General features: G+C 41.5%; 1 protein-coding gene across 2 annotated transcripts in view; it reads right to left on the bottom strand.

Annotated features, from left to right (window-relative positions):
- The window catches only part of tspan4a (tetraspanin 4a), a 161,309-nt gene extending 148,063 nt beyond the window's left edge, over positions 1-13,246 (bottom strand). Inside the window, exon 1 of one of the 2 annotated variants that reach the window (XM_084344820.1) lies at positions 13,160-13,246. The gene's annotated coding sequence lies outside the window, so the exon portion shown is untranslated. The remainder of the gene's footprint in view (positions 1-13,159) is intronic. The other variant, XM_084344821.1, reaches the window with a different exon arrangement.
- Between the last annotated feature and the right edge of the window lie 314 nt (positions 13,247-13,560).

The raw sequence follows: 13,560 nt of genomic DNA, 5'->3' as shown, positions 1-13,560 counted from the left end.
AGTCTGATTTAAACATCACAGTTTGTTTTTAAGCTCTCAACTTGGATTTTGATGAATATTCACCGTAATATTATGTGCAAACACTCAAAATCTCTACGTCTAACAACATGAAACGTAAACTTGAATTCCAGTCCAGCGAGCAGGAGCAGGATGTGCAGGAAGAGCAGAAATACACGTCAAGGTTTTTCCAACGCGTTCAGTCCCTGAGAGCTACAGAGCCTCTGTCAACAACACTCTTCAAACTTTCCTGCAACATATCCTCCACTGGAGGAAGCAAACACAAGTATCGGGTAAAGTATTCCTCCTGACTTCCGACAGCTTTGTTTCCATGGCAACTAATCCGCAGGCTGTGGCAGTAAAGGAGTACCTTGTGAACTTCTCAATGAGAACAAGTCACTGTGGACCGAGGAGTGGCAGCCTGTGAATGTTAATTATATCACAGACCCAGATAGGAGCACAACAAATAAGAGCAACATTAGGCATTTAGTCCTCATCACGATTGTGTGTGTGGGTGTGTGTGTGTGTGTGTGTGTGTGTGTGTGTGTGTGTGTCTGTCTGAAAGTATTTGAGCAAGACAAGATTTGACTTCCTTTAATCTCACTAAAACAACACAAAGCATATCTAAATGCATGGATGGATAATTGGCCCCTGGGCACAGACATGTAACAGCCTCGTGTGTCTCTTTGTAGTCACAACGACAAATTATTACATCTTTGCAGTCATTTTGTACTCACTTAATATCTCTTTGAGGTCATTGGGTATCTCTTTTCAACCATTTTGCCCATTTTTAAAGCCATTTTATATCTTTTTGTGGTCATTTAACATATTTTTGTGGTTGTTTCATGTCTCTGGGGATATTTTGCATGTCACAGTCATTCTGCATCTCTTTACGGTAAGTTTATACTCACTTTATGTCTCTTAGTGGTCACCTGCCACCTCTTTACCATCACTTTATGTCTCTTAGTGGTCATCTGCCACCTCTTTATCATCACTTTATGTCTCTTTGTGGTCATTTTGCCTTTCTTTGTGGTTCCTTTATGTCTGTGTAATAATTTTGTATTTCATCTCACTTTGAGTCTTTAATTGAATTGAATGTTTTGCATCTCTTTGCAGTCATTTTGCATCTCCTTGTAGTTGTATTGTATTTGCAGTTGTTTTGTAGTTGTTTTATGTCACTTTGTAGTTGTTATTTGCCTATTTGTAGTTGTATACCTCTTTGTGGTTGTTTTATATCTCTCTGCTGTCATTCTGTAGTTGTTTTATGCCTCTGTGTTTTCTCTTTGAATCTCTCTCTGGTTGTTCTGCATTTGTCTTGTAGATGCTTGGGCCCATGCCCAGTAAGTGAGTTCAGTAACCCATCCATGTCCTGTAAGATGACAAACTAAGCTTGTATGTGTGTGAGTGTGTGTGTGCAGGTTTGGCCAGGATGGAGCAGACCATACAAAGGGCACAGTAATCATCGTGACAAAGGCCTCGACAAGAGGGTTAATTACATTGCCGGGGAAATTATTGCTAACAGGGGCTAATGATGTGTGACATTAACCACTGTGAGCTGATTGCAGATATAATTAGATGAATCATCCCAAAATAGCATGAAAACAAAATTTTCTGTTAGTTAACATTATCGATGTGGCACTGCCTTAAAACAAGAAGGCAAATGAAGAAAATCCAATTATGAGCACTACTGAAGAGAGAAATGTGTGGTCTTGCTCACAGTAGTTGTGATACTAATAATAAGCTAAAAAGATGCCAAACTCAATCCTCTCAGGGCTTTGTCACAAGGAAGATCTTAATCAGGGCAACATGAAGCAGCTCTGAAGGTAAAAGTTAACTTCGTCTGAAAGAGACTGAATAAGGATGTTGTTGTTTGTGATCGAAACAGACTAACCCAAAAATGTTCTTTTTAGTTCACTTGGAGTTGTTTACAAATGAATTAAAAATGAAAAGTTGGATAATTATTCATAGCCTCGCAGCAACACTTCCAAATCAAATTTGGGTGCATCCCATAGCTTTAAATGCCTCTCGGCCCTGTCCACACGACAAGAAGATTTCCTAAAACAAAGCTCTTTCTGTGTGTTTTGTAAACAGCGTCTCAGGTCACTGAAAATGGATCTTTTGGAAAACTCCTCCCCGAGAGAGGAAATTCAAAAACTGTGTTCAGTGTCTGGACAGGCAGAAACTGAGGTTTTTGGAAAGGAGGACACAGACACTTTATCAGTGTTTGTAGCATCATGGTAACTCTGAACTCGGAGTATGTGTTATGATTTTGGAGTATTTGAGTTTGTACGTTGATGAATGGATGTTTATATTTAGAAAGACACAAACAGACACTGATAATACAATGATGGAAAAGAAAGATAAAAATGAGTGCTTACAATGTTTGCTGACAAACGATCCAAGAAGATTTGATGAAGAGCGGACACGTTTCCCTGCCTCGTCCATAGTCATTTCTGTAGCTAAGCAACCACACGGCACACACATGGGATATGCATTAGGGCGTTTGTGTGGACAGAGTTTAACTGGATGGAGATTATTTATTTTAAAAACCCTGTGTCATGATTTTGGTATTTGGTATGGACTTTTTTTTGTGTTTTCAAATTCTGTTTTTGAGACCCCGTACACACGTAGCCGGGTATCTGCTAAAACGAATATATTTTTCTACGTTTGGACCTGTCATCCACATGAAAACGCATCATAAACGAATATTTAAAAAAACTCCGGGCAAAGTGAAGATTTGCGAATACTCCGTTTATGCATTTGCGTGTAGACAGAGATAGCCGGAGTTTTGCGTTTTCGAACGTCACAATATGCGCCAAAACAACAACAAATCTGCTCTGACATCAAACGTGCGACCTTTGTTTACTGCAGAAGCATGGCTCCGAGTGCCTTGAAAACTGTGGTGGTGTTAATTATTGTGCAGGCGCTGTTTACCTCTTTGATTTTACAAGCCCAACTACTGCTCCAAGAGCACAGGCGACGGATAACATTGTCGGTGATTTGTGATTGAAAACGCAGATGTTCGGTTATGTGTGGAAGGGTTTTTTTTCGAAAACGAGGTAGTGTGGATAAAATTTATTTTATAAACGGAGGGGGGGAAATATTCGGTTTTAAAAATACCCGGCTACGTGTGTACATAGCCTGAGTTTCAGAGGTTCGTCTTAGGCTGAGGCGTGGTTTTCCTGGAGGGCTGGATCTGGACACACACACCTGCAGCGAATCTCCTCATCGCCCCTTGGTTAAATACCTTGGTCAACTCTGCATTCGTTGCCAGATTGTTTCCGACACCACACCAAGAGTGTAATTTCCTAGGGCTACTTTGTCTCTCAGAGTTAACCCTGTTCTTCTCCTCGTCCTCCCCAGTGTTGGCTTATCCACGCTCTCCAGCCTCTCCACCAACCAGCCTGCGCACCTCTGCTACCAGCCCCGCACCTTAACCCTGCCAGCCACTACGCTTCTCTGCACCCTCTGGACCCTCAAGTGACCCCTGCTTCACCTGCTTCAACGAGCTACCCCTGAACTGCACTATTATCCCTCTGATTGCTGAATAAAACACCTTATCTCACGTGTCTGATTATCAGCTTTTGGATCCATTTACAAACTTTCAAACCGTCACACCCTGTTTCCAAAACTACCCAGACTGTTGACTCAATGTCCAGTGGATGACAGCACAACAAAGCACGATGACAGGGATAAGTGAAAAAAGGAGCCATAAAATTTGGAGCGAACTGAAATCTTTCCTAACGATGCCACAGCAGGAAGCGTCATTAGGAAATAGAAAACTTCAACTTCACAGTTTTTTGCTAGAGCAAGTCTTCCCCACAAACTAAATGACCAAGAGGAAAGGGATCAACAGAGTTCAGACCACAGATCAAGGACAGACGTAAAGAGTTCCTCTGATGGAGTAGAGTAACCTTGAACGAAGGACGACAAACATGACCACATGATAGCAGACTGTAGTAGATGAGAAGCATCAGGCATCTTTGGAGTTAACATTATAATAAACATCTAACTCAACTTTTTTGGTTGTAATGCAACATATACATAATCTAGACATGGGGAACATCTCATGCTGTATCATGTGTGGGTTTTCTTGGTAATTAACATCCTCTCTCATCGTGCTATAAAACTGAAAAAGGCAAGACTATTTCATCAGGGCATTAAGGTCACTTCCTTGCAAAGAAATACTAATTATTCAGTTTAATTGCTCACTCTCCTACATTTTCATTTATGAGAAAAATAAAAGGTACGTAAGTGGTAGCAATAAAAAAATCTAATTAAACCTGCAGGAATAAGCTTTTAACTTTAAACTAAGTTGACATGGTGCGCTTGTTGGTCACCTGGCGAATGCAGTCAAATAGTCGCTGTCTTTTAGCTTCGGTTTTGGTCTCTACCACTTTCCGTGGACAAATAATTGCCTCTTTAGCTGCTAAATGCCCCACGATATTCACCAGCTAGTCTCTTACTGTGTCTGTCTGTCGTTTGGTACTGAACAGGTGCTGTACAGTGGGTTATTAGAGCCTTTTTTTTTTTATCCAAAAAAAGCTGCCTGTCTGAAAACAACGCTTATTAAAGTGGTCCCCATGATACTTTTTCATGCTTTTATCTGTAAAGAAGACTCCTCATTTCACAGCAGACACCATTGTGCCTCTACATCAGAGATCCTGATGGCAGCCATTGGATTGACAGCTCATTTGAGCACATATAAGCTTCGATGACCGACCTAAGCCTACAACAGCCAATGAGTGATTGTGTAGACAAGTGACCCACTCTCTCCTCCTTCTTTTCTCTACTGAGCCACTTACACACCAGCCTCCAGATGATTCACGCATCATGTGGCCAATGAGATTTCAAATCTAGTAATATATAGTTCATTATAGTTTCTAAAGCTTATGTAGTTGTATGCATTTTGCTCCTTGAATAGGCTGTTTTTCCACCTAAGCACTTGTTTTTGACTATTTTATATCCATAAAGTTAATGCAAATGAGAAAATATAGAACTATAATGGGGCTTTTTCCTAGTTACTCTCAGGCAGGGGTATTTTGAGGTCCATTTTCTAACATATGTTAAGTGTTCATTTTCAGTGATATCTAATTGAAACTTGAATCATGTAAGACTATATGATGTGGACTCATTGTGTTTTCCAGCTAATGGGGGCAATTACATGTCATCTGCAGGCTTATTTCTGCATTTAAAAAATTAGGCAAGAAAAATACATAAATAATTCAGTCACTGCCAGAAGCACTTACACTGTGCCTGTACTTCAAATGCATAGACAACAGCTTTTAATTTACTTTGGGATAGACTGAGATATGCGTTTTAGGATAAATGTACATGTATTTCGAGGAGTAGTAGCAGATGACAAAAACAGTTTCATCAAAGAGAGATTTGGACGGATACATATGGGACCGTGTTTGCCTGATTTGAGTCCCCTCCAATCCTGAATAGCTTCAGTAACTGCCACAGCATCAGTAAACAGTTGCTTCCTTCAGGAACTTGAGGAAACGTCCGTGTTTACAACAGTCTATAATAGAATGAGCGACAATTCACTTTTCATCACACAAAATTTTTTGTAAAATTTGACAGACATCTCTTATCCAGGGCAACATGAAATTATTCTAATCAGTAGTCTATTCATATCGAGCAACTACACCAAATCAAGAGATGAAGAAGAAGAAGACAGATATTTGACGGCAAACTCGAATCAACAACTGATTGTGTGTTACGGCTTTCTGTTTGAAAAAGTGCATGAGAACCAGTCATGAAACAAAATAGAGAAGTCTCAGTGCTGGAATGAGTAAGTGCTTGAGTGGCTGAGCCAAAACACAAGCTCGAATGCATCCCATTCAAAGCCTCTGCAGTGGCTTGAAGATAGCTGTTCACAGAGGCTCCCTGTTGAGCTTGAGAAAAAACTGCACATTTTAAACGGTAAAAAAAACAAAAAAAACAAATCCAGATGGGACAAGCAAACAAAGAGACATCTAAGAAGAGCCAAAGCTATAATTTCAGCCTCAAACGGTCACTATTTAAATGGGATAGTGTTTTAAAAGCTGGGGGGAAAAAAAAAAGAAAGAAAGAAGGAAAGCTGTGTTAAATTTTTCATCATACGGCACTCTGTGTTGATTGTCTGCAACAGATCTCAATTTACTTTGTATTCAAAGTGGCACACTTTCACGACACCATGGGATTCGGAAAGTTTCAGAAAGGCGTTGTACTTCAAATCTAGTAGACAGATGCCCTCCATTTTAAAGTCATGAAAATTGATTTTTTTTACTCTGAGGCTGCAGCATGATCCGCATCCTGGGAGCCAAACTCTATAAAGTTAGACCAGATCTATTAAGATCAGCAAAGACTGGCCCCGACCGACTGCCAGAAATGAATGTAAATGAGAGTCAAGCTCTGAGATGTTTCATTCAGTATGGGGCTGCTCACACAGAACTCAAAATGTAGTCATATCAAGAAACAGGGCATGTAGGGAGAAAGCTTTGAGAGCAAATATAACTTTGACCATACAAACAGATACATACAGGAAATATTTGGACTTTGTGGGATGCCTGTATGATTAAAGAATTCCCCATGCCATGTTAAATTACATGTTATGTAAAGATTAGTCTGCAGTCGCACCACCAAGAATGCCAATAAGAAGCCGCTATATACAGGATGTAAATGCTTGCTGCTATTTTTAGCACCTACAGTGAAAACTAAGGAGTCTGAACACAAAAACTAAGCAGAATATATGGCTGGGAATGTCTGCCAGGAGGAGTAAATTATGGTGGACAGAGTGAGATATAGGGTGCGAGGAAGGGAGGAAACAAAAAACCCTCCTGCCTTGTATTTTCTCCGTGTTAAACTGGGCGTGAGACTGGGAGTCAGCAGCAGAGAAAGAGTGTGGTTATGGTCTGTGGCTTTCACTCGGCACTAACATCTCAGCAGAGCTCGCAACAAGGAGGAACAGAGGGGACAAAATAGACCCTTCAAAATGTGAGAGGCCGCGCTGGTGCCTCACATCCTAAGAGGACAGGCGGGAAAATAAAACAAACAACGAGACTGACATCAAGTATGTGCAGTTAAGTGTAAATTATTTGCACTGTGCCTGTGGATGTCAAACACACTCTGCCTCCAGAAGCTTCCTGTTGTTAAGAGCCATAAACAAATCTGTTCCCTACATTTCGTTACATTCTAGTGTCTACTTTTACTCAAGTACTTTACCTAATTACAACTCTGAAGTACTTTACTGAAAGGTACAATATGTAACTTCTGCCGCAATGGGGCGTCTAAAAAGACATTTGCTGTGTGTCGTGTGGAGCGATGGTGGGAACGCGGGGACGCTGCTCACCAGACGGTGAAGAGCCTGACCTCTGGAGACCAAATACTGAGAGTCGCACCAGATTCTACTCTGATCCGGAGCTGTTCACCGACAGGAGGAGGGCTCAGAGATTACTTTTTAACTTCTGGGATAAGAAAGTGGATTTATCTTCACTCCCATTTATCAACTGCAGTAACGTTCCACAGAGGTTCCCTTCATTGTCGGGTGTTTACATACTGTAATGAGCTCCCATAAGGTAGGGTCTGAGCTCCATGGGGTCTCTAAACGTTACCAATAACCCTTATTTTAATCACGTATGTATGTACATGGGCCACGTAATTAAATGAAGTTACTAGTAACGGCAGTATCCCAGACTTCCTAACAAATTGAGTGACTTTGCATCATGAGGAGAAACTTAACAAATTTTGTGAAACGGTTGCAGCAAATGTTAAATCGTTGGTGCCTTCTTTTAAATTCAGCAATAAATTCAAAACAGATCTGCTTCTTGTAAAAAGTGTCCATTTGTCGCGGCATCGCTTTGAAAGCCTGTCTGTTTTCTTTGTGTTTAAGTGCATCCTGTCAGCTTCCGTGTCTGAAGTGCATCTTACCTCCCTCACACGTAACTGTTAGATCTTTAAGTGTTTCCATATTCTGCTATTATTATTCTACTCCACTGAGTTTTGATAACAGCCTCTGTACATGGAGCACATGCTCGTTGAGGTGAGCAACCAGAGCGCCAGCAACACAATTGTATACAGTTTATGTAGAAGGGGGTCCCTGCTCCGTCTCTCTATCAGTCAATGAGTCCTTGGCCTGAAAAGAGTACAAACTCCTGCTGCAAATAGGATATTTTTACTGTTGTTTCCTATTATTGTCATTTCTGTCTTCTTTTGTTTGTGTTTTATGTGTTTTCCGTTTTCATGTGGCGTCTTTTGCTCTGTGGTTGCCCTGTGCTCTTGTGTTCCTGTGCTCCTCCCTGCCTTTCCCTCCACAGCTCCATTAGCCCAGCCCTGTTCCCAGTGTTGCTCCCAGCCCATCAGCTCCTCTCCTGCTATCTTGTCTCTTCACATCATTCCCCTCGCCTGTGCTTCTCTGCCTCTCTTATCCTGAGCCTTATCCCTCGACTGTTTGTATATGATGCTGCATTCACGAGCCAAAACTCAGAATGAAATACATGCCTTTGATAAAAGTTTCTTACCGTCAGCCCAATATTTACTTGCCATGTTTCAGCGACATATTACATCAACTCATGTACCATAATTTTTTGTTTGACTGTGCGAGTTGTTGTTCTGACTTGAGGGGGCGTTAGTGTGAATTGTCACAGTCCCAAAAAAACATGTTTTTTCTGTTTATTCCAACACCACATGAACGCACAGTAGGTCTAGTCAGTCCTGTCCTGTCTTTGTCTTTGTGTCGACTGCTCCTGTTGGTTCTGGGTTGCCATTGTGCCGCCTGCCTAATGTTTTCTGTATTTGGGTCCAGCTGCAGTTACTTAGTTTGACCAAGCACAACCATTAAAGTCTAATCTCTCTGTATCTTATCTAATGCTTTGCCTGTTAGGCCAATAATGAATTTATATCGGCCATTAGCATACTTTATAACATCTGAGCTGTGGTACCGTGTACTTATGATTAATAGTCTGTAGCGCTGCGTCTCATGTGTTTCACACTGTGTTCTTGCACAACCTCTCACTGTGCATCCGTGCTGAACAAAATCTAAAACTGGACATCCTCCTGTATCACCTCATTTTACCTCGCTCCTGGTTTCTCTTTATTTTTCATTCCTATGCTCATGCAGTTCCCTCTACCAGTGAAAATAGAAGAGAAACTGTATATTATCTATATCCAATATAACACATACCGTCCCCCTCTCAGCCCTCACTTCTTCTTCTTACACGACTGAAGAAAGGTGGGCCTCCCGAACATGTCGCATAAAACATACTGAGGTAACAAAATGAGACAGAAATGTACTGAAGGAACAGAGAAGTGAAGGAAAATTGGGTGAGTGAATTTAGCGCTGTGCACATACGCACACACTGCACACACACACACACAGCTGCAGGCAGCGGTACAATGCAGCCTTGTTATAGCCACCTTCAGTAGAGCCACTGTTCAATTATCCAGAGTCACCACACCTAGAGGAGCCCGCAAGTCGGCCACAGAGCTGTAGTTGAACAAACACCAGCTGTGACGATTAAAGAAAACACTCAACACCTCCTCTCCCCGACATATTTTCACTGCTTCCATCAAAAATCGCTGGACTGTAAAAGCAGCAGGGAGAATCCCAGTCAGGTTGAAAACTCTGTATCAGCAGCAGTTTTGGTCTTGGCAAGTGTTTTCAGGCTAAAATGTAAACAGTAGGCAGCCGCCAACTGTCCAGAGCCATCAACTCATCAGTTCAGCTGCGCTGGAGTTAATGAAATGTGGGAGGACATGGAGCTGCCTCCGTCTGCCTGCTGTCTCTGCGCACATCCTGGAATGTGTCAGGACAGCCTGACTGTAACTGTGATCATGTAGTGAGCAGCAGTCATTAGGTTATATAGAGAACATGAGTTTATTTATGAAGGAAAAGCTGATGAGCTGTCATGAGTCTATCAACTTTAGTTTACCACATCTGTGTGTCAGTGGCTCTAGTCAGTGAGGTGTGTCCGGCACTGGATGGCCCTTGTTGGCATGTCGAATGTGTGGAAGCTCGTCTGTGAGAGAAATCACTTGTTTTTGTTGGTGGACCAGTGCACGGAAAGAGAAACAGAAAAAGAAAGGGAAAGGGAAAGCCTTTCTTGAGCCTGCCGCTATGATTTCACCCATTTAGTGCAGTTTCTCCTTATTTTTCTCCTCTGCCCCCATTTGCAACTTTTTATCAGACATATTCTCAATTAGAAGCGGCTAAATCAACTGAGAGTGGTGTCAGAAAATGCTGCTTAATCATAACAGCTGTTTGTATATCTTCAGAGAGGTATTTCCTTTAACACAGGTCTAGAACGTACAAGCTTGTTGGTCGACGGCTGTAGTCTGTGCGATGTGTTCAAGTGCCGCATTTTGGCCGAGACACCGGACACATGACGCAACGCAACAGTCGCAGCTCGTTCTCTGATGTCAGTTTGGTGTGTGAGAGCGTTAACACTTGCTTCCATTACTGATTGATTGATTGATAATTATTACCATTTAATCTCTGAGTTTGATCATATAAAACTAATGAGAAATGGCCATTACAACGAGGGATGCTCCAGTCCGATCCTGTGGATCTGAATCAGCCCCAGTCCTCATCGCACTTGAGATAAATGCTGGGTTGAAGGACTGTGAGGCACCAGTCGTGATTACCACCTCTCCCAACCTGGAGTGTCAGTCAGAACACTACTTGTGGCCGGGATGCACTTTCAGAGCGCAGTCATGGACTTCACACAAGAGTCGAGGATGGAGGACGGTTCGACGATATTGTATGTATGTGTAGTTTTTATCTGTCATCGACACAAACACTGAGGAGAATCACTTGTGTCAATAGGTCGACCAGCCAATTAACAAGCACTTCGACCTTTCGCCCGTCATTACCCGTAGTGATGATGACAGCACTCAACCCAACCGTTGCCTCACAGCATCAACTAAGAAGCATCAAGGTGCAAGACAATCTTGAAGGCACTCTGTGGACTACATTTCTGGACTGACATTAGCTACCCTTGCTCTCTGTTAGCAGAGAAGAGAGAGGCGCTGAGACGAGGCGCTCGAGATCGTGGATAAGGTCACGTCCCTTGGACTGTCGCAGAGAATATAATATTTTCTGCTGTGATTTCAGGATTAACAAAATGGTTACCTCCTCGAGTGACCCCATGCTTATTGTTTACGTCATGCACATCTGTAAATTCTCTGTGGTTTACGTGTTATTAGAAGATAAACCCATGTATCATGCAAACACTTGCTTATGTGAGCAGTTGGTTAAAAAGCAAATAAATCTGCAACCATAAATTCTCCGTTTCATTTATTCATTCACAGCAGTCCACCAACTTAATCTTGTAGTGTCACAGCGATCCCTGAAGCTATGGTATTAGAGGCATTTAGTATCGGCAGATAAAGTTTAGGTATCTGGACTAATTGGTGGAGAGAAAGTCTGATCAGTGCTTTCTTAATTACAAGTTACTGATCAATTAATTATGAGAAGAAACTGAAAAGCAGAAGTCTTCATGTTTAAGAGGCTGTAACCAGCACATGGTTGTGTTTTACTTCATAAATGACGTAAATGACAAATTGATCATTGAATTGATCAACTGATTCAACTTTGTGGTCATTTTTGAGATTGTACTTTGTGCTGCTGTTGAAATCTATTGTGTTGTTTTCAGTGTTTTTAATATTTTGTCCATCACATTTATATCAACAAGGGTGGACTAAGGAAGAGAAAAACACTCCCTAAAACAATTCTACACCTTCAGTCTTCTGACACAGAGAGTTTCATTTTTACTGCAAATCAAAGTCTCCTTGATTTAATAATAATCGGCTTTACAGAAACAGTTAGAGAAACAATTGAGATTGTAATATCATATTGTAATAACACTTATTTCAGTTTCAATTGCTGAAAAAGGATGAAGATGTGGGCAGCAGTTTAGGTCAGTATGGCTAACACTACCCAGCCGCTACTAAAGGAAGGGTGTAAACTTTTAGTATTCATCTCCACTATGTGAATATTTAGTATTTGTCCAAAGGAAAGGACTGTCGCTCCATGTGGAGAGAGAGTTTGTCTAGCTGAGAGGAAGTCAGAATAGTGCTACTCATTCAAATGTCTTGCAGCTGCATTGCATTGTGGTCTATTGTGGTTTCTGTCAGTGCACATGAAACGGCGTCTCTCACTCGATGGCGATATATTTCTCCGTGTACGACTGTTGAGAATCAGCGCGACATTTAGAGCCTATAAAAAAATCATTCTCTTTCATTGCTGAGGACTGATGTCTGAAACTTGTCGTTTAGCGTTGATTGTTTTGGACAGCTGAGAAGTTTTATTTACAGCTTTCGAATATCACTGATGCAACAATTAAAAAAATACACAACAAAACAACAGCAGGGGCCCAGGGTGACAAGGAACACCTCTTGTTTAACAGTTTTTAGGATGGATTTCACTTTTACAGAACCTTACTGCCCTCATTAAAGTCGAGATTAATATTTAATGTGCTACGTGTGATATGGAGCAGCTCAATCTGGGAGAATATAAGCCCTCTGCTCACCTAACATAAGGGCACATTGTATGGCAGTGAATGCCTCTGCACTTTGCCAGTCTTGGCTTTGAGAAGTCAGTGAGGCCTTAAAGTTCCTGTAACCCCTCCAGAAAAAAAAGAAAAAGAAAAACTGACGGGAGGGAATAGCTTGAGGAATGGTTGGTATTCTGAAATGTTGTTCTTCTCCACAAGTTTATTTCCGTCTTTCATCGAGGTCCAGGGGAACATTCCTCGGCCAATCAGAGAGCCTCATTCTCACACATCACCACATTTCCACAATCATAAACAGAGTACGCACAACAACTTACAAGCGTTAAAAACATACGTTATTAAAGAGCTGTTTTATGAGCAAATCATACAGTGAGCTCAAGTATGATTAATGGAATCCCACCCTTAAGTAAACCAAGTGCAAGATTCATTAACCAGTTCACACAAGACAAATGGAAGCAGGATATAGTTTATCCCTCCTAATTAGACAATCTCAGCACATAAAAGCTCCCTGTTTATCAGAGCTAAAGCTCTAAAAGAAGGTCGCTGATGTCTGCGTTGGAGACAGAATATAGATTAAAGAGATGAAGTAGAGAAGAAAATAAAGTCAGATATAAGAGTTTGTTGATACGCCTCGTTTGAAAAGTAATAGAAATGTGAAAAAGACTCACCACTCACTTATCTCCCACTGTACTCTGTCCCGGCTTTCACTCTCCTTCCTTCAGTGTATGACAAAACTTCCCAAGTTGTTCCTTTCCACAGACTCAGTCTCTCTCTCTCTCTCTCTCTCTCTCTCTCTCTCTCTCCCTCTCTCTCTCTCTCAACATGGGTGCACATGTGACTGTCGTTGGCTCGGAAACAGCAAAATGGCGACATCTAGTGGAGAGCTGTGCTATGGTATTTAAAAGCAGCAATCATCTCTCACTCGTTGGCTCACTGACAATTTCCAAAAGTCATTTAGGGGCTAATTTGCTCTGATTCAGTGGGCAATTTAAAAGCAGCACCAGAACACAAATAGATGCTTTATAATAAATACAAACCGTTTAGGACATCCACAAACACTTTGCCTGTT

This window comes from Pagrus pagrus (assembly GCF_965226575.1).
Source record: "Pagrus pagrus genome assembly, chromosome: 1".
Lineage (NCBI taxonomy): Eukaryota > Metazoa > Chordata > Actinopteri > Spariformes > Sparidae > Pagrus > Pagrus pagrus.
This window is presented reverse-complemented; position numbering and strand designations above follow the sequence as displayed.